We start from the raw sequence: 21,468 nt of genomic DNA, 5'->3' as shown, positions 1-21,468 counted from the left end.
TTACTGGGTAAAAAGAAACATAAAAAGCTGAAAACACCATGACTTTAATTTGGTGGAACAGAGTCTCTGGAATTATACATAGTTGTGCTAAAAGTATTGAGCCAGAATGACTTGTATCTAAGGATTATTAAAGGGAATATTTACAAACACATTAGTATTTGTTCCATATCTAGTTACAGCAGCAGTACTCTTGTCTGTAATGTCAACTTCCCAAGATACACGTGCCATAGACAAACTAAGACAAGTGTCTAATATGTTGTTTGCAGTTAGTTTCTAAATTTAACAAACTTGCAATAATTTTATGAATTTCATTAAACTCTGTTTCATGTATAAATCTCACTAAAAGGCACTATTCAGTAGCTATTTCCCTCAGTCTTTTCTGGGATTTTCTGTTCCTTGTTTTCAAACCAACTTTATTTGAATCCTAGTCATTTCCAAAATCCCATATGTAATAATAGAAAGAGAGCAGAAATGAAGCCAAGTTACCCAAACAGTCCATACCTAATGTATTTGGTTCCCCAAATGAACCAAAAACCACACAAGCTAAACAACAGTAGATTTAAAATTCAACCTAAATTCAACAGTGGTAGTCAATATCATATGCAAAAATAAGCAAAGTCACAATGTAGAAACGCTTAGTCTGTTATCAACAATCATCAAATTCTTATTTTGGCATTTTTAGAAAAACATAAATACATTACATATGACAAAACATACCCACTCACTTACAATAAAATATTTTGAAACATGTATGGTTTTATTCTTATTCTTAAATATATACTATACTGCTTAGACAAGACTTTCAGTAAAAAATACTTGTAGCTACCATGTATGAATTAAAACAGCTGTGAGAAAATAGGATTTTTAGTTAATAATGAAGATCAAAGTTCCAGTGATGTAAAATATTTTTTTCTGGGCATACAGCTAAATACCCAAATCAAGCTGAAGGCTGGGTGTGGTGGCTTATAATTCCAACACTTTGGGAAGTCGAGCCTGGTGGATCACAAGGTCAGGAGATCGAGACCATCCTGGCTAATGTGGTGAAATCCTGTCTCTACTAAAAATACAAAAAAAAAAAAATTAGCCGGGCGTGGTTGCAGGCACCTGTAGTCCCAGCTACTCAGGAGGCTGAGGCAGGAGAACGGTGTGAACCCGGGAGGTGAGCTGAGATTGCACCACTGTACTCCAAGCTGGGAGACAGAGTGAGACTCCATCTCAAAAAAAAAAAAAAAAAAAATTAATTTTCCCACTGTTGACATAACAGCCAAATCTTAGTCTCAGAGTTGGTAGTTTGGAATAAACCAAGACAAGTACTATTGAGGAAGGATGAGTAGTCAAGAAAGTGACTATGTCTTTGGGATGCAGCAAATATGGCCATTTTACAGTGGCTGCATATTGCCAACAGAATAAGCCCCAGTATTTGTATTGCATTCCAGCTTATTCAAGCAAAGTTCTCTCCAATAGAGAAACTCCCCTGTAAAGAGCATGCACATTTTGATTTTACCTTTCCTCAAACTGACCTTTTACTTGTTATAATAGTAAAAACACACTGTGGGTGGAGATTTAAGATGCTAGTGATGTGAAACATGAACAAGCATGTACAGCTACTGTGTCTATGCATCAAGAGGGCCACCCAGGACATGCTTACTACTAACACCACTTTCCACCTCTTTATAATAAGAGTCCCATAAGTAAAGTCCCTAGTTCCAGTCTTTGCTTTCTCATTCTGTAAGCAACAGGCCCTGAATCCCTTCTCTCTCAAGGTGTACTGGGTATTCTGCACCTAACTTTTAAAAGAGTCTACTCCTTTGCAATAAATTATTCCATGCTGCATCTTCTTTGTTGTTTGTCTCTTGTTTAAATTTTTTTGAAACTAAGACAACAACTGAGGTTTCAGAAAAGCCATTAATACTATCATGCTTGGTTTTGCATTTTTTATTGTCAACATTTTTTCTCTCATCTGTCAATATTCACATTTTAAACACAGTCAACACTGCTAAATTGAAAATTTAAATGACCACAAAATAATTTATCATAAAAGCATGTATCTCTCTCATGTTTCACCTTCACCACACTTTCTATCTATTCAACTTTTTAAAAAATTTGATGGTCAAATACATATATCAAATTTAATATTTTAATTAATAATTTGAATTCAATTCCAAAATGATTTATACGGAAATATATTGTTATATTTACTTTTGGCCAAGTTTGGCTTTCCAAACTAAAGGAAATCTAAAGCATGTTTTCAAAGTATTAAGGAACTTAATAGCGTTGAGAGAAGTTAGCTAGCTTGCCTTAGGTAGATAGCAAGGGAAGGGTTTATGGAGAGCCCCCAACCCACGGGTTAGTGCCTTATCCCCACATAACATAAAAGCGGCTTGGAAAAAAAAATAAGCTCTTGCACTATTAAGACAACTAGCACAGAGGGTTGTGCCTGGACTCATGCCCTCGGATGCACAAGTAGGAGAACCTAAAGCCCATTTAGATAAAAATTTGCACACAACTCTGGCTTACTTAGATAAGGGAAGGGGCTGACATAGAAATGTATTTGCTCTTTGTATAACCAGTGGGCTCCCAGGAAAAAGTTTTTCTTTTTTTGTGGGCATGAACACAGTAGGCTTTGATGGATTCCATGGACACTTTCTTTTCTCTTTTAACTGTGAGTCTGGTCTTTATAAATTATTACTTCAGCCCTTGATTAGTCGTGGGCCAAGGTCTTTGGTCAAGCTTTTGCTTCCGCTTCTAATAGGTTTTGGGCCAACATGAGCAGCCTTTATGAATCATTACTTCAGCCCCTGATTGGTCCCAGGTCAAGGCCCCAGGCAAAGCTGAGTCACACATTATCTAAGACAGCCCACAAACTAAGCACAATTTTTTCCCATTTCAGTTTATAAAAACACTACATCCCAGCCTTAGAGTGGACAACCCATTCAGACCTCCCTCTCTGCTGGAGTAGGACTTTCTTCTTTTTGCATATTAAACTTTTTGCTCCAAACCTCAACCTTGTGTCCACACTCCTTAATCTTCTTGAATGTAGTGCAAAGAATTCTGGGTATTATCTCAAACAACAGAGGTTGTTACATCTTGGTGCAATAGTAAAACTACAACATATTTTGGTGTGTTGACCAGGGAGAAAGGAATTCATCAGAAGGGTGATTAGGAGTGAGGCTCCTTGACCTCAGTTACTTTCTGAGGTTTCTCGTCCCAAGTTTTTTTCTCTCAGAAATAACCTTGAAAACATTGGTTCTGTTCTAATCCAGTTTGCTTTCATGAAGGGCCTACCCAGCGTGTGGAACTGAAAGGAGGTCTTAGGGCAACTGAAGCTTCCTGGCTGAGTCTATGCCTCAGTGTTACCTAAAAACCCTTGGACTAACTCCAGTCCCCAACAGCCAATGAGGGCACTGGCACAAGAACTTCCAGTCTTTTTTTTTTTTTTTTCATTTCATTTTTTTTCTTCTTTTTCTTTTTTGTGCCTATCATTTCTCCTATTCATTCTTTGTATGCAATGTTGTATGGATATAATCATGCTGGGGAAAATCAGTCAGTGTCTTAGTAATCAGATATGTAACTCAGAGTTGTGGTTTGGAATTTCCTAGCAACAGGGACAATTCAAAATCTCTCTAAATTTTTACTTAGTTAAGGCCTTTCTCTTCCCCAGTAATAAACATTCATGGCACTGTATGAGAGAGTATTTCACCCTGAGTAAATACCCTGCTTTGCATTTGGTTTGTTTCTTCTCTCCATGTGAAAGCTCAGCACTGTCCAATGAATCTAAACAGTTCCTTGAGACAAGTTCATTTTTTGTTCTGTGGCATATGCTACAAGAACAGCCTATCAAAACCCAAACCTCTTTCTTTCTTTTGCCTAAAAATATAAAGCTGGAGTTTTTACCTACCATTTCTAATTTTACAGCATCCCTAGTGGAATGGGATTGTTCTCCACAGGAAGCCTTGTCAATGCCCAAAACATAACAGTTCCCCAATTATTTTCCCTTTTACATCCCTTTATCAATGATAAAACCTCATGCCCTGTTTGTAAACAGAAAAACTGAGCTTTCAACAGCCAGAAGAAGCCATGCTAGCAAAACAAATCTTCAATTTTTACACATTTTAAAGGCATCTGTTCTTCATCAAACTACATTGGAATTTGAACAGAAAAGGAGTTTTATGTTTGAAAGTAAATTGGTCCCATTATCTGGGATTCTGATGCCTTCCTGAGGCCATAGCTAGGGAAACAAAAAATGGTATTGGGGCATTCCCTCTATAAAAGTATCTTACCCAAATCCAACTACTTCATAATCTCTTCCTGGCCACTGGAGTACCTTGAGAGCCTTTTGGGCTGACTGGGTCTAGAAAACAAGTAGGATGGAAAGTTAGGTGAGAAGGTGAGCATAATGTGCCCTATCAATGAACTCCTCCAGAACCATGGGTGAAGGTCATGCTTGCACCCATGGGTAACATCTATGATGGTTGCTGGGACCCAGAGGAAAAAAAGGAAGATCGAGAAGTGATATGTCCTTTTTCTTTTTCTGCCACACTGAAAAGAGAAAGGTGACTGAGGAACACCTTGTCTCACCTTTTTCTAGATAAGTAACAACCCATCTACAGTCTGCATTCCCCTCTAGTGCATTCTGAAACACTGGAACTTCTTTAACCCTGAAACTAAAGAAAAAATGACTTATATTCTATTGCACAAACCCATGGCCATCTTAGAGACAGGAGACCTGGCTTTCTAAGGGAAGTATTCATTTCAACACTATTCAACAAATTGATCTTTCTTTGCCCTGTGAGACAACCCAGATCTTTGTAAGCATTGTAAAATTAAATCTGCCCTCTTGGCAGCCATATCAGACAAGACTAAAAAATATATTTCCCAAAAGTTGAGATATAAACCCTTGGGGAACCCTCAAATGCAACTTCTGGGTGCCCTACCAGCTTCCCATATTTTGGGCCACCAATACCCATATATCATCAGCTCCTCTGGTTGTGTCACTCAAGAAACCCACAACATTGCTGCTGTCCCCTACAGAAAATGCCCAATAGACATGGTGTGACTAGGATTCAAGTTCCCTTCTTATTGCAGGACCTTAAGAAAATAAAGTGAGCCCCAGGCAAGTTCTCTAATGACCCCGATACATATATAGAGTCTTTCCAAAATTTAAGACAAGGTTTAATGTTACATGGAGAATGTTTAATGTTACATGTTTAATGTTATTGGCTGCTTTTAAGCCAAACCCTAACTGTTAAGAAACAGGCAGCAAAAAAAAACTCAAAAAACACAGTAGGTTTCCTAGAGCCAGTCAGAAAAGAACCCAGTCAAAAGGGAAAAAAAGAGACAGAATCCCCATTCCCAATAAGAATAAAAACAGTGCCCTTTAAATATTCTAATTGGAGCCCTTGTAATCCTATACAGTAGTGGAAACGAAAACACTGTCTGATGTGCATATTAGAAAGGTTGCAAAGAACCACAATCAAGCATGTTAACTACTCTAACCCATCCTTGTTAAATCACAAACCAGATTAAAATCCCATGGTCTTTTTGAAAAGGCTGAAAAAACTAATAAACAACTTCCAAGGAATGTGAATGACCTCTTCAAGGAGAACTACAAACCACTGCTAATGAAATAAGAGAGGACAAAAATAAATGGAAGAAAATTCCATGCTTATGGAAGTCCTTGCCCATGCCTATGTCCTGAATGGTATTGCCTAGGTTTTCTTCTAGAGTTTTCTTCTAGGGTTTTTATGGTTTTATGGTTTTAGATCTAACATTTAAGTCTTTAATTCATCTTGAATTAAGTTTTGTATAAGGTGTAAGGAAGGGCTGTTTCTGAGGTATCAGTTCTGATCCATCTGTTTTGGTACCAGTACCATGCTGTTTTGGTTACTGTAGCCTTGTAGTATAGTTTGAAGGAAGGTAGCATGATACCTCCAGCTTTGTTCTTTCTGCTTAGGATTGTCATGGCAATGTGGGCTCTTTTTTGGTTCCACATGAACTTTAAAGAAGTTTTTTCCAATTCTGTGAAGAAAGTCAATGGTAGCTTGATGGGGATGGCATTGAATCTATAAATTACCTTAGGCAGTACAGCCATTTTCACGATATTCGGTCTTCCTATCCATGAGCATGGAATGTACTTCCATTTGTTTGTGTCCTCTTTTGTTTTGTTGAGCAGTGGTTTGTAGTTCTGCTTGAAGAGGTCCTTCACATCCCTTGTAAGTTGGATTCCTAGGTATTTTATTTTCTTTGAAGCAATTGTGAATGGGAGTTCACTCATGATTTTGCTCTCTGTTTGTCTGTTATTGGTGTATAGGAATGCTTGTGATTTTTGCACATTGAAAAATTTCATATTCTGAGACTTTGCTGAAGTTGCTTGTCAGCTTAAGGAGATTTTGGGTTGAGATGATGGGGTTTTCTAAGTGTACAATCATGTCATCTGCAGACAGGGACAATTTGACTTCATCTTTTCCTAATTGAATACCCTTTATTTCTTTCTCTTGCCTGATTGCCGTGACCAGAACTTCCAACTCTATGTTGAAAAGGAGTGGTGAGAGAGGGCATCCCTGTCTCGTGCCAGTTTTCAAAGGGAATGTTTCCAGTTTTTGCCCATTCAGTATGCTATTGGCTGTGGGTTTGTTATAAATAGCTTTTATTATTTTGAGATACATCCCATCAATACCTAGCTGACTGAGAGTTTTTAGCATGAAGGACTGTTGGGTTTTGTTGTATGCTTTTTCTGCATCTATTGAGATAATCATGTGATTTTTGTCATTGGTTTAGTTTATGCAGATTACATCTGCAGACGCTGTCTGCTGCCTTTTGTTCAGCTATGCCCTGCCCCCAGAGGTGGAGTCTACAGAGGCAGGCAGGCCTCTTTGAGCTGCAGTGGGCTCCAACCAGTTCAAGGTTCCCAGTCACTTTGCTTACCTACTCAAGCCTCAGCAATGGCAGATGCCCCTCTGCCAGCCTCACTGCCACCTTGCGGTGGGATGTCAGAATGCTGTGCCAGCGGTGAGCGAGGCTCCACGGGCATGGGACTCTCTGAGCCAGGCATGGGATATAATCTTCTGGTGTGCCATTTGCTAAGACCATTGGAAAAGCACAGTATTAGGGTGGGAGTGTCCCGATTTTCCAGGTATGGTCTGTCACAGCTTCTCTTGGCTAGGAAAGTGATTACCCTGACACCTTGCACTTCCTTGGTGAGGCGATGCCCCGCCCTGCTTTGGCTCACACTCCATAGGCTGAAGCCACTGTCCGACAAGCCCCAGTGAGATGAACCCTGTACCTCAGTTGAAAATGGAGAAATCACCCATTGTCTGCGTCACTCCCGCTGGGAACTGTAGACTGGAGCTCTTCCTGTTCGGCCATCTTGGAACCTCTATCAACTAGTTATAAGTATTCTTAACTTACAACAATATAGTTGTTTGCATCAGTGAAACAAAAATCCATTTTCTATTTTTTTTTTTTTTTCTTTTGAGACATTGTCTCACTCTGTCTGTGGCCAGCATGCAGTGGCACAATCTCAGCTCACTGCAACCTCTGCCTCTCAGGTTCAAGTGATTCTCCCGCCTCAGCTTCCTGAGTAGCTGGGAGTACACACAGGCACCACCATGACCAGATAATTTTTGTATTTTTAGTACAGATGGGGTTTCACCACGTTGGCTAGGATAATTTTGATCTCTCCACCTCATGATCTGCCCACCTCAGCATACCAAAGTGATGTGATTACAGGAATGAGTCAATGTGCCCAGCTGAAAAATCCATTTTCTTATGCAATGAAACACAATAGAAAAATGCTAGTTCTTTTACCATGGCTTTAACTGGAAGGGTGTGTTTTCCTTTAAGAAATCAAGTTTAAGTTGCAAAACCAGTAACAGTCTCTTGGGAAAGCTGGTCTCATCCTTGTCTACACAGTCCTCATACAGATTTCCTGGCCAGTGGTGAGTAAAAAAATGTCACTTTCTAGCAGACTCAGAAACACTGTGCTCTTGGAACCTCAGAAATACAGGAGTTTAACCAACTCACAGGTATTTAAGAGTACAAATCCATGGCTTGGTCCAGCTTTAAAAAGTCCTATTTAAGATTTCTTCTGGAATAGAGTTCCATCAAAGCCTATCAAAAAGGCCTATGGAAAGAGAGTTATTCTTGCTGCTCTATGTTCAAATAGTTAGGCCAAGGATAATACTAAAGTCTGTTTTGCAAACAATTCAGACTATTGTAAGCTGTTTTTAACAAAACTAAATCTAAAAGAAAGAAATTATGTTTCAAAACTTATCATACATTTATCATCAACTTCTAGTTTCATTCATTGTTTTAAAGTTTTTGATGACGTTTTAAACTAACCCTGCTTATTCCTGTAAGCCAACCAGCAATCTCTGCCTGCAGCACAGAAAAAAAAGAAAGGGAAGGGTAATGTAAAAATCTAAATCAATATTCTAGTTCTAAGCAATTATTCTGGAAATCCAGCTGGGTGATGGAAATAAATAAGGTGTCAATAACCCACAGGTTTCTTTTATCAGAAAGTAAGATCAAGGGAGCTAACCAAAGCCAAGCCTCATGCCCCCAAATCTTAGCAAATATAACTATAGCTACCAGTTATCGGGGTGTGTCAGCAGCCTCAACATTTTTAGACTTTTCCTACCCTCCTCCTTTCATTTCAATGCATGTCCTCTACTAAACCAGATTGTTTCTTTTTCCCTAAAAACTCTCAAGCTCCAAGTGGTAATGCAAATGGAATGATGCATAAACACATGTTTCTTCCGAGACACTTAAACCAGCCCTGGAAGAAATTCTAGCTGCTGTTTTCTACACAGCACTCCTCTCCAGTGAGGAATAGCCAGAAATATCAATGCCTATTCTCCCTAACAGCAGTTAGGGTCTCCACTCCTGAGAGGTGACTGAGAGGGATTAACTAGCTAGCCTAATGTAGACAGCGAGGGAAGGGTCCCCAGAGAGCCCCCAATCCATGAGTCAGTGCCTCATAACCACATACCTACCAAGCCGGGCATAATGGCACACACCTGTAATCCCAGTGACTCAGGATGCATGAGAATTGCTTGAACCTCAGAGGCGGAGGTTGGAGTGAACTGAGATCACACCATTGCGCTCCAGCCTGGGTGACAGAGCAAGACTCAGTCTCAAGGAAACAAACAAACAAAGACCTCATCTTTCATCAATATTTTAATAGTTTTATGTCTGAGTACTTAAGCCTCAAGGACAGGACCCTGGATGATGACAAGAGCATATTTAAATTCATAAAGTGAAAAATAACCATCAGAGTCTAGTAAGTGATGAATACAGCAACATAATACTTCACAAAATCATTCTGGGTATGTTTGACAAACAAGAAGGTTGCACAGGACCTTCTTGTGCGACCCATGTGAAGTGTTCTTCTCTCTCACTTTAGTCTCAATTCCCAACCTTACAACTACCTCATACTCACATACACAGAATGAGAAAAATTAACTTATTTTCTTAGAAAGCCATGATTCACATTTTAGTCTATTAAATCTTTTCCATATTGCTGCTACAGTAGTGTTGAAGTGCACCCTCTTTCACCAGAAGAATACTTTTGTGAATGTGAATAGACTGACACTGGAGAAGACCAGCTCAGCACAGTCACCTGAATGATCCCATTGCTTTTCAGGCAGTAAAAATGCCTTCGAGCAGTGAAAATAAAGTTACTGCAGATGGAGCAGACAGTTACACACGGAAAAACATTGTCAATTGTTTGAAGATTACATTGCACGGTCTACAACTTTTAAAATATAAAATGCATATCATAAATACAGCAGAAGAAAATAGAATAAAAATAAGGGAGTTGTCCACAAAAGACAGTCAATGCTGTATTATAGCAATATAGAAAAATATATATCTACTGTCAGAAGAAGGTAACTTGAAGTATTTCAGAGATGTTCTCTAAGAAACTAAAAATATTTTTAGTTTTAGATTCTGTAAAAAATGCTTTTTAAGCATTTTTAATTTTCAAAAAAATGTGAGTGCATATTTTGTCAGCTTAGTTTTTCTGAAGAATTTAAATATAATAGAGTAAAATAATACATATTAAAAATACCTTTTCTGGTTTTGGAGAAGTTTAATTTTTAGATTAAAAAAGTAAAATTTTACACAAATATATGCTGACCAATTTAATCAGAAGCTTCTTTCTTACAACTGTGAGAAATGACACAAAGATCCAACATTTATGTTGGTGGGAGAGAAAATGATTACCAGGTGCTAGAAAATTGTTGTTTCACTAATCAATGTTGATTTTTATTGCTATATTGTCTCAGATTATGTTAATAATAAAGTAATGGCCTTGATCCAAAAATTTTTTTTTAATTTATTGTTTCAGTCAAAATATTAACCAAAAGAAGGCATAGAAATAAAGATATTTAACAGTCATAATTTATAGAATAAAATTAAAATGTTTCTAGAAATAAAAAAGAAAAAAGAGATAAAGAAATAAGAAAAGGAAAAAAAGTGGATTACTTACAATAGCTAAGGTATGAAATCAACCTAAGTGTCCATCAACAGGTGAATGAACTTTAAAAAGTGGTATATTTACACAATGGAATGCTCTTTATTCCTTCAAAAGAAAGAAGTCTTAGAGGTGGGCTCAGCAGTCTGTGTCTTAGCAAGCCTTGCAGGGACTCTGATGCATGCTGAAGTTTGAGCATCACTGGAATGGATAGTGTCAATATGATTGCTCAGTCACCCCACCTATCCTGAATGTCAAGAACATCTTGAGTGAGACCAGTAAGTATATTGTAGCTCTTTCTCCAGCCACAACAAGAAAGTCTTTGTTTCACCTTTGCCTTCCACCATGATTTTAAGTTTCCTGAAGCCTCTGCAGCTGTGTGAAACTGGAAAAATATGCACATCCAAAAGCCTCATTTGAAACTTCCAGACAGAAAGCCAAGCATTTGGAGGGTCTCTTTGGACAGTTCTAAACACAACTGCAGAAAAGAAAGCAACCCTACTCAGTGTGAAGATGATGAGAATGAAGACCTTTATGATGATCTACTTCCACTTAATAAATAGTGATTCCAGAATCCTTAACACAGCCCTCAGCTACCAATGCCAATGAATAAGATTTTGCATCATGGTTGAAATCTGTTCACCCCTCCTTTTGTAGACGTTCTGAATTGTGTACCAGAAGTCAATTGTTATTGGGGGATCCCACCCCCAATATTTCAATGTAGCTTCTATTTTCCCTAAATGTTGGCCAGTCTGAGAAATAAAGAGAGAGAGTATAAAGAGAGGAATTTTGCAGCTGGGCCTCCGGGGGTGACATCACATATTGGTAGGACCATGATGTTCACCTGAGCTGCAAAACCAGCAGGTTTTTATTAAGGACTTCAAAAGGGGAGGGGGTGTATGAACAGGGAGTATGTCACAAAGATGACATGCTTCAAAGGGCAAAAAGAGAACAAAGATCACATGCTTCTGAGGAAACAGGGCAAGGACAAAAGCAAAGATCACAAGGCAAATGGCAAAATTAGAATTACTGATGAGGGCCTATATACAGCTGTGCACATATTGTCTTGATAAACATCTTACAACAACAGAAAACAGGGTTCAAGAGCAGAGAACCGGTCTAACATGAAATTCACCACCCTAGTTTTTTTCCCCACCCTAATAAGCCTGAGGGTACTGCAGGAGACCAGGGCCTATTTCAGTCCTTATCTCAACCGCATAAGACAGACACTCCCAAAGTGTCTTAATTATTAGTATGATATGCTGGGAAAAGAATTCAGTGATATCTTCCCTACTTGCAAGTCCATTTATAGGCTCTCTGTAAGAAGAAAAATATGGCTCTATTCTGTCCAACCCGGCAGGCAGTCAGACCTTATGGTTGTCTTCCCTTGTTCCCTAAAATCATTGTTATTCTGTTATTTTTCAAGGTCCACTGATTACATATTGTGCAAACACACATGCTTTGCAATCAATTTGTACAATAGTGCTCCTGAGGTGACGTACATCCTCAGCTTACAAAGATAACATGATTAAGAGATTAAAGTAACACAGGCATAAGAAATTATGAGTATTGTTTGGGAACTGACAAATGTTCATGAAATCTTCACAATTTATGTTTAGAGATTGAAGTAAAGACAGGTGTAAGAAATTATAAGAGTATTTTTAGGGAAGTGATAAATGTCCATATTAAAATGAAATCTTCACAATTTATGTTCCTCTGCTGCAGCTCCAGGCCGTCCCTCCATTTGGGGTCCCTGACTTCCTGCAACAAATTGTCTCATTATTAAGATGGCTTCTAAAGTGATTCATTTTTGTGACACATAATAAGTGTTAGCTGAGGTCTAGCTGTATGGTGAAAAGTGCTGATGAAAACTGTTGTCTACAGAGAAGATAGTCAACTTTTATTAACTGTGAGTTATACTAGGAGCTATACTTAACTCATTTAGACTTTATTTGGTCAGCTTTTTTTATATTTCAAAAAAAGGAGACTTTTTTAAAAAGAAGTATTTTTAAATATATATTCTGCTCAAATCACCATTTCCTTTTTTTTTTTCTGACTAAAAGGACTTTTTCATGATCTTTCAGGGATTATATTTTCTTTCACCTCTACCTTCATTCTCTTTCTTCAGCCAATTGATTAAAAAAGAGATGCAGAGAAGACACATTTGCTTCTCATCCACACATCACTTCCACTTGCTATTCGTCAATGTGAGTAGAGCTGACAATAGCAGTTTTCTAAAAGGCCAGCTGCTTCCAGGAAAGCAGGCAATGCTCTTTTTACTTTAACAATGATAATCAACAGCACTTGTTTTGGTGATACTCCCGGCCAAAAACTGTTATTTTGCCTGAAGTACTGTTTTTCTATTTTTCTCTATATTTATTAATAAAATAAAATTCTTTATTTTTTTTAACTTTTTTTTTTTTTTTTTTTTTGAGACAGAGTTTCGCTCTTTTTGCCCAGGCTGGAGTGCAATGGCGCGATCTCGGCTCACCGCAACCTCCGCCTCCCGGGTTCAAGCGATTCTCCTGCCTCAGCCTCCCGAGTAGCTGGGATTACAGGCATGTGCCACCACCCCAGCTAATTTTGTATTTTTAGTAGAGACGGGGTTTCTCCATGTTGGTCAGGCTGGTCTTGAACTCCCGACCTCAGGTGATCCACCTGCCTCGGCCTCCCAAAGTGCTGGGATTAAAAGCGTGAGCCACCGCGCCCGGCAATAAAATAAAATTCTTAACCAAGAGGAATTTATCTCATTCAAGTTTTATGGAATTTTGTTTACATTTACGTGTCTCTGACTTTCCTGGAATATTGAAATTGTTATGAATCTAAACTGAGTACTATAAATAAACAATCTTCTACTAAAATACTTTTTGTTTTCTTTTTTTTTTTTTTTGAGACGGAGTCTCGCTCTGTCGCCCAGGCTGGAGTGCAGTGGCGCGATCTCGGCTCACTGCAAGCTCCGCCTCCTGGGTTTACGCCATTCTCCTGCCTCAGCCTCCTGAGTAGCTGGGACTACAGGCGCCCGCCACCGCGCCCGGCTAATTTTTTGTATTTTTAGTAGAGACGGGGTTTCACCGTGGTCTCGATCTCCTGACCTTGTGATCCGCCCGCCTCGGCCTCCCAAAGTGCTGGGATTACAGGCGTGAGCCACCGCGCCCAGCCTTACTAAAATACTTTTTGAAGTGGAATGATATTTATAAAACCTTTTCATAACATTGAAGAAATGTTTTAACCGTGTTCCCAGTAATTACGCTGAACACAGAATTTTCAATTTTCAGTATTTTCTCGGAGTCACTAAGGGGAAATTGATATCTTTACAAATGGGGAAAAAAAGGTGCTGAGTGGAGATGCAAAACATTGCAGATGAATGCTTTTCACATGCAGCTATTAGGGTCTTAATTTAGTTGAACTGTCATTTGCATAGCTAGACATACTAGCTAGACATACTGAAGCTAGTCATATTATTTTTTGGCAACTAATGCCATATTTGTTACTTGCTTGGCTGAAAAAAATAAATCTTCTCTTAATTCACTCTAAATTGAGAGACTAGATTCACAGTCTGGACTATAATAGTAGTTGAATGTTTGTAATACTACTCTTGGCAAATTCTCATATATTCACATTCAGAATGGATATAAATTTTATGAAAAGTTAGGGAACTGACAAAAAGTAAAACATTTCAAATAGGTTAAGTAAGTTTTGAGATCTATTGCACAGCAGGGTAACTATAGTAACTATAAAGTATTGTATATTTCAAAATAACTAAGTAAATTTCAAATGTAACACCACAAAAATGATTGGCAAGTGAGTTCATAGATATGTTATTAAATGAAACTTAATTATTCCATATTTTATACATATACTAAAACATCACATTGTATCCCATAAATTTATGCAACTGTGATTTGCCAATCAAAAACACTACTAATACTTTTTTTTTTATAAGAGAGAATGAAATAAGCTATTGCACCAGAGAAAAATGTGGTTGTTCACCTTAAAATTTTAGGAAACATATACATCTTTTATATATATATATATATATATATAAAATTTCAAATGGCTTGCTCATTTACAGATGTAGGTAAGTAAACTTTTAATATCATGAACAGACAGAACCCAGCACTCAGAAATAGACTGTTGATTTTTAATGTTCAAAATAGTATAGTACTTTAAAAGACAGACTCTGAAGCAACTGTTTAGAGTAAAATTCTCTCTATATTTTTAAATAAGTGATTTCCTTCACTTGTTAGATAAAAATTTTATTTTTAAACTATATTGAAATTTATCAAATTAACATAAATTCATTAAACAAGTAAATAAAAAACATGATGCCTTCCTCTCTCTAATTATAAAACTGACAGACACTCTGCATTTAACCAAATACTTTGATAAAGGGATTCTAACGATGATATCTCTCATGACTTAAAAGTCACTAGTTTTAACTTAGACATATATTACATTTTTATATTAAAATCTAGGATTAGCCTATTATTACATAGAAAATTCGTGGTCTGCATGTACATCATCATCCATTGAGTAGTCTACAGTTTCTGAGTTTCAGAAACGCTAATATAAGAACACTTCTTTCAATTGAATAATTTAAATTTTCTCAGTGACTAAAAATGATTGGAATTACTTATCACTCACAATGTGGTTTTAAATATTATTTAATGAAGATATATAAAGTTTCATTTAAAATCATTTTAACAACATTTCTTTTGCTTTTTCACTTTTATTAGAAAATGAGTATGAAAATGTATGTTTTTACAAGCTTATAAATTTTATTTAAATTTAGACATAGTGCTAATCTTAAAAGATCTGTATGTTTAAGATTATGGATAACCTATTTACACTTAGAAGATAAATAACTGCTTTCCAGTAAATCAAATGGGGCAATTTTGACTCTCGATTATAAGCTATTAAAATATTAATACTATCATCTAGGTGGAAATTTGAGATATCTGCAGGTTCAGGTTTTTTAGCATATAATAAATCAGAAACTATAAATTTTTATAAACTAAATAATGAACTAAAAATATAAAGTATCACTTTATTTTTCTCAGTTTTGAAATACTGTCATTATTTCTAGGTAATATAACACTAAATTACAGAGGCTGTGGCCATTGAAATTAGAAATGTCATGGTTGATTCTTCTTTACTTGCTGCCTTTTTATTTCAAACACAGCAGCACAAGGAAGGCAAGAAAGGCTACACTCTGATTGCAAACACGTAAGTGCCCTTCTAGGGAGAATAAATGTGTGAGCAGATTCCCTTGAAATTCATGGCATCTTTTGTTCAAGTAAAGACTTTTGTATGGAGAGTAATAAAGACAGTAATTTCATACTGCAATGGCATAAGAAAAGTACTCTAAAAATACCTTCTGACCCATTATTTCTATTTTTCACAGGAATGATTGTGATGAAATGAGCATTTGCAGCACTGTGGTCTTAAATAACCCCTTCTTTTTTTTTTTTCTTTTTTGAGACGGAGTCTCGCTCTGTCGCCCAGGCTGGAGTGCAGTGGCCGGATCTCACCTCACTGCAAGCTCTGCCTCCTGGGTTTAGGCCATTCTCCTGCCTCAGCCTCCCGAGTAGCTGGGACTACAGGCGCCCACCGCCTCGCCCGGCTAGTTTTTTGTATTTTTTTTTTTTTTAGTAGAGACGGGGTTTCACCGTGTTAGCTAGGATGGTCTCAATCTCCTGACCTCGTGATCCGCCCGTCTCAGCCTCCCAAAGTGCTGAGATTACAGGCTTGAGCCACCGCGCCCGGCCTAACCCCCACTTTCTGTTGAATTATTTTTGGAATATGACCATAAGCTTTTTGTGCTTTTTTTTTTTTTTTTTTTTTTTTGAGACGGAGTCTCGCTCTGTCGCCCAGACTGGAGTGCAGTGGCGCGATCTCGGCTCACTGCAAGCTCCGCCTCCCGGGTTCACACCATTCTCCTGCCTCAGCCTCCGGAGTAGCTGGGACTACAGGCGCCCGCCACCACGCCCGGCTAATTTCTTTTTGTATTTTTAGTAGAGACGGGGTTTCACCGTGTTAGCCAGGATGGTCTCGATCTCCTGACCTCGTGATCCGCCCGCCTCGGCCTCCCAAAGTGCTGGGATTACAGGCTTGAGCCACCGCGCCCGGCCTTGTGCTTTTTTTTTTTTAAGAAAAAATGTTTTATATTTCTAATTCAGTAATTTAGCATAATTTTTAGTCTCACCCTTTCAAAAATAGTTCATTCTGAAAAAAATATGATTAAGCCACTTACCACATTTTCTCCCAAAACAGTAGAGTAACAAATTAAGTCTATAGTCTAGTGTACAGTTAATACATAAATAATAAAGCTGTAATTTGTTTTACCTGCACACTTGAAAATAAAACACTTTTTGGCTATAGACAAAGAAATTTCAGAGGTTAGCTTATAAAATGTGAGACCTTGTATAGAAACATTCACCACTATGTCTTAAGGGGTGAAAATTTGTCTTTCACCCCTTTCAACTATTAACCCAGAGCTGGAAAAATAGAACATGTCATTATACCAAAAAGCATTTTATTATTTTTATTTTATATTTAAAGGATACATGTGCAGATTTGTAAAACAGGTATACTACATGATGTTGGGGTTTGGACACTTAATAATTCCATTGCCCAAGTAGTGTACATCATACCTAAGCAGATTTTCAATGCTTATCTCCCATCCTTCCTCCTTCTTTATAGAATTCCCAGTGTTTATTGTTTTCATCTTTGTTTCCATGTGCACCCAATTTTTAGCGTCCATGCTGCATTCATGTTGCTGCATAGTATTGGAGGTTGTATAACCACATCACTTTTCTTATCCAATAAGAGATTCATGGGCAACTGCTTTAATTCTGCTTTTGCTATTATGTATAGTGCTGCAATGAACTTGTGAGTGCTGGTGTCTCTTTAGCAAAATTATGTATTCTTTTTGGGGCAGACACCCAGTAATGGGCTTGATTGGTCAAATGGCAATTCTATTTTTAGTTATTTGAGAAGTCTCCAAACTGCTCTGCACAGGCCCTGAATGAATTTGCATTCCCACCAACAGTGCAGAAAGATTTCCTCTTCTCCACAACTTCAACATCTTATTTATCTTACTTTTAACAACAGTCATTCTTACTGGTGTGAAATGGTATCACACTGTCACTTTGATTTACATCTTTCTAATAATTAGGAATGTTGAGCAATTTTTACATGTTTATTGGCAGCTCATATGTCTTCTTTTGAGAAGCTGGCTATTCATATCTTGTTTGCTCTTTTTATTAAATGTTTTATAGATTCTGTATACTAATCCTTCATTGTCTGCAGTTTGCAAATATTTTATTTCATACTGTAGGTCATCTGTTTACTTTGTTGATAGTTTCTTTTACTGTGCAAAAGCTCTTTGGATTAGATGCCATTTTTAATTTTTATTTTGGTTCCACTCATGTTAGATGTTAGTCATAAATTCTTTCCAGAGGCCAATATTTTCTAAGTATTCTTCTAAGATTTTTGTAGCTTGGAGACTCACAGATCAAGTCTTTAATCTATGTTATTTATTTTTATATATAGAAAAAGGTAGGAGTACAATTTTCCTCCACATATGACTAACCAGTTTTCCCAGTATTATTTACTGAATAGGGAGTTTATTCCCCTTTTGTTTATTTCTGTTGGTTTTGTAAAAATAACCTGGTTGTAAAGTATAGCTTAATTCAGGACTCTCTATTCCATTTCATTGGTCTATATGTATATTTTTGTACCAGAACCATGTCATACTGGTTACTCTGATGCAATCTTGGCTCACTGCAACCTCCACTACCCAGGTTCAAGTGATTCTCTTGCTTCAGCCTCCCAAGTAACTGGGATTACAGGCATGCACCACCACACCTGGCTAATTTTTTGTATTTAGTAGAGACGCAGGTTTCACCACGTTGGCCAGGCTGGTCTCAAATTTCTGACCTCAGGTGATCCATCCACCTCAGTCTACCAAAGGGCTGAGATGACAGGCATGAGCCACCACGCTCGGCCCAGATTTATTCTTTTAGTCTGATGCTGTCTTGGCTATTCAATCTCCTTAATTCTTTTGTATATAATTTAGAATAGTTTTCTTTTTCTAATTCTATGAAAAAGCATCATGGATAGTCTGATAAAAATAGCACTTAATCTGTAGGCTGCTTTAGGCAGAATGACCATTTTAATTATATTCTTTGAACCCATGAACATGCAATATTTTTGCATTTATTTGCAAAAGAAATGCCTCTCATTTCTTTCAGCAATGTTTTGTTGTTCTTTGTAGAGATATTTTACTCCATTGATTTAATGTATTTCCAGAGTTTTTTTGTTTGCTTGTGGCTACTGTAAATAGAGCTGTTTTTTGTTCTGTTTGAATATTATTGGTGTACAGAAATGCTATGCATTTGTGTTGATTTTGTATTCTCATATTTTTTTGAAGTCTTTTTTCACACTTAGGAGTCTTTTGGTGAAATCTTTAAAGTATTCTAGGTAGAGAATTCTATCATCAGTAAAGATAATTTGACTTCCTTTGTTTTCTGTTTGGATTCCTTTTATTTCTCTGGCTAGGACTCCATAACTTCAATAGGACAGTTTAGAATTGATATTTTTATTCTTATGAATGCTTCCAGTTCTTGCTCTTTTAGTATGATGATGGCTAAGGATTTGTCATAGATGACTCTTATTGAGATATGTTTCATCAATGTCTAGTGTGCTGACAACATTTTTGAGTCAATATTGGATTTTCTTGAATGCTTTTTCTGTCCCTATTGTTAAATATTTTTTTTAGTTATCTTTACATGGTGAATCACACTTATTGATTTGCATATGATGAAACATCTTTGTATTTATGGAATAAAGCTCATATGATTGTAGAAAATTAACATTCTGGGCCGGGCGCGGTGGCTCAAGCCTGTAATCCCAGCACTTTGGGAGGCCGAGACGGGCGGATCACGAGGTCAGGAGATCGAGACCATCCTGGCTAACACAGTGAAACCCCGTCTCTACTAAAAAATACAAAAAACGAGCCGGGCGAGGTGGCAGGCGCCTGTAGTCCCAGCTACTCGGGAGGCTGAGGCAGGAGAATGGCGTGAACCTGGGAGACGGAGCTTGCAGTGAGCCGAGATCCGGCCACTGCACTCCAGCCTGGGTGACAGAGCGAGACTCCGTCTCCAGAAAAAAAAAAAAAAGAAAGAAAGAAAATTAACATTCTGATTTGCTTTTGAATTCAGTTTGCTAGTATTTCATGGAGGATTATTGTTCCAATATTCACCCAGAATATTGACTTGTAGTTTCCTTTTTATCTTGTGTCTTCACTAGATTTTAGTTTCATATATTTCACTGATTTCATATAATTAGTTAGGGTGAAATCCCACCTTGATTTTTTGGAATACATAAAGTAGGCTTAGGACCAGCTTATCTTTGTATATGTGGTAAAACTTGGCTGCCATTTCATACGATCCAGGGCTTTTTATGGTTAGTAGGTTTATTATTACTTATTCAATGTCATTATACGTGTTATACATTTTTGCTCTGCTAAAGACTTGTTATTAGGCCGGGCACTGTGGCTCATGCCTGTAATCCCAGCACTTTGGATGGCCAAGGTGGGAATATGAGTTCGGCAGATCGAGAACATCCTGGCTAACATGGTGAAACCCCATCTCTACCAAAAACACAAAAAATTAGCTGGGAGTGGTGGCAGGTGCCAGTAGTCCCAGCTAATCGGGAGGCAGAGGCAGGAGAATGGTGTGAATCCTAGAGGCAGAGCTTGCAGTGAGCCAAGATCATGCCACTGCATTCCAGCCTGGGTGACAGAGATAGACTCTATCTCAAAAAAAAAAAAAAAAAAAAAAAAGACTTCTGTTGTTTTCTGGTTCAATCTTGAGAAGTTTTGTGTATCCAGGAGTTAATCTATTTTCTCTAAGTTTTCTACTTTGCATGCATGTTCATAGAAGTCTCTGAGAATATTTTTACATCTATGTAGAATTATATGTGATTTCACATCTCTAACATTTAAATACATGCAGAATAAGAGTTTAACAAAATTCAACATTTCTTCATGATAAATTTCTGAAAAAAGAAGCTCAAGCCAATAAATGCCACATATAACAAGCAGACAAAACAAAGCACAGCTGATAACATACTAAACAGGGAAATCTTGTAAGCTTTTACTCTAAGAGCAAGAAGACAAAATTACCCACTTTCTTCAGTCTTATTAAACATAGTACTAAATATCCAAGACAGAGAAATTAGAAAATAAAATCAGAGCACTGAGATTAGAAAAATTGTTAAGCTATTCCTGTGTAATTTTTTATTTCTATACATAATCTTAAGTAAACAAAAGTCTAAGACATTACTAAAAATTAGTAGGACTAATAAAACAAATTTACTAAACTTGCAGAATACAAAAGCAACATCCAAGTCAGCAGAATTTCTATACACTGACAACTATCACTAAATGAGTGAAAGAAATTAATACACAATTGAAAAAATATTACTGCTTCATAAATTGGCATTACTAATATTGTTAAACATCTGTACTGTACAAAATGATGTACAGATACAATGCAACCTCTATCGAAATACCAATGATATAATCAACAAATTTTTAAAAATATATCTAAAATTTATAGAGTACAAGAGACCCTGAATAGCCAAAGCAACCAAACAACAGAAAAAGTAAAGGTATCACTCTACCTGACTTTGAAATATACTAAAATTTTATAGCTAAAAAAAAAAAAAAGTGGCCGGGCGCGGTGGCTCAAGCCTGTAATCCCAGCACTTTGGGAGGCCGAGGCGGGTGGATCACAAGGTCAGGAGATCGAGACCACAGTGAAACCCCGTCTCTACTAAAAATACAAAAAATTAGCCGGGCGCGGTGGCGGGCGCCTGTAGTCCCAGCCACTCAGGAGGCTGAGGCAGGAGAATGGCGGGAACCCGGGAGGCGGAGCTTGCAGTGAGCCGAGATCGCGCCACTGCACTCCAGCCTGGGCAACAGCGTG

General features: G+C 37.5%; 1 protein-coding gene and 1 long non-coding RNA gene across 2 annotated transcripts in view; both read right to left on the bottom strand.

Moving 5' to 3' along the window:
- LOC721315 (uncharacterized) overlaps positions 1–21,468 on the bottom strand; it is a 219,091-nt gene that overhangs the window by 154,545 nt on the left and 43,078 nt on the right. The gene's annotated exons all lie outside the window — the stretch shown is intronic.
- LOC144336914 (uncharacterized) lies at positions 16,993–21,040 on the bottom strand. The gene is made up of 3 exons (XR_013409344.1): positions 20,909–21,040; positions 19,675–20,258; positions 16,993–19,354 (listed from the first exon to the last, which is right to left on the bottom strand). It is a non-coding gene; the product is annotated as an uncharacterized LOC144336914 (long non-coding RNA).

Source organism: Macaca mulatta, chromosome 19 (genome assembly GCF_049350105.2).
Source record: "Macaca mulatta isolate MMU2019108-1 chromosome 19, T2T-MMU8v2.0, whole genome shotgun sequence".
NCBI classification, from domain to species: Eukaryota; Metazoa; Chordata; class Mammalia; order Primates; family Cercopithecidae; genus Macaca; species Macaca mulatta.
Note: the sequence above shows the minus strand (reverse complement) of the source record. Positions and strands in the feature narration are given on the sequence as shown.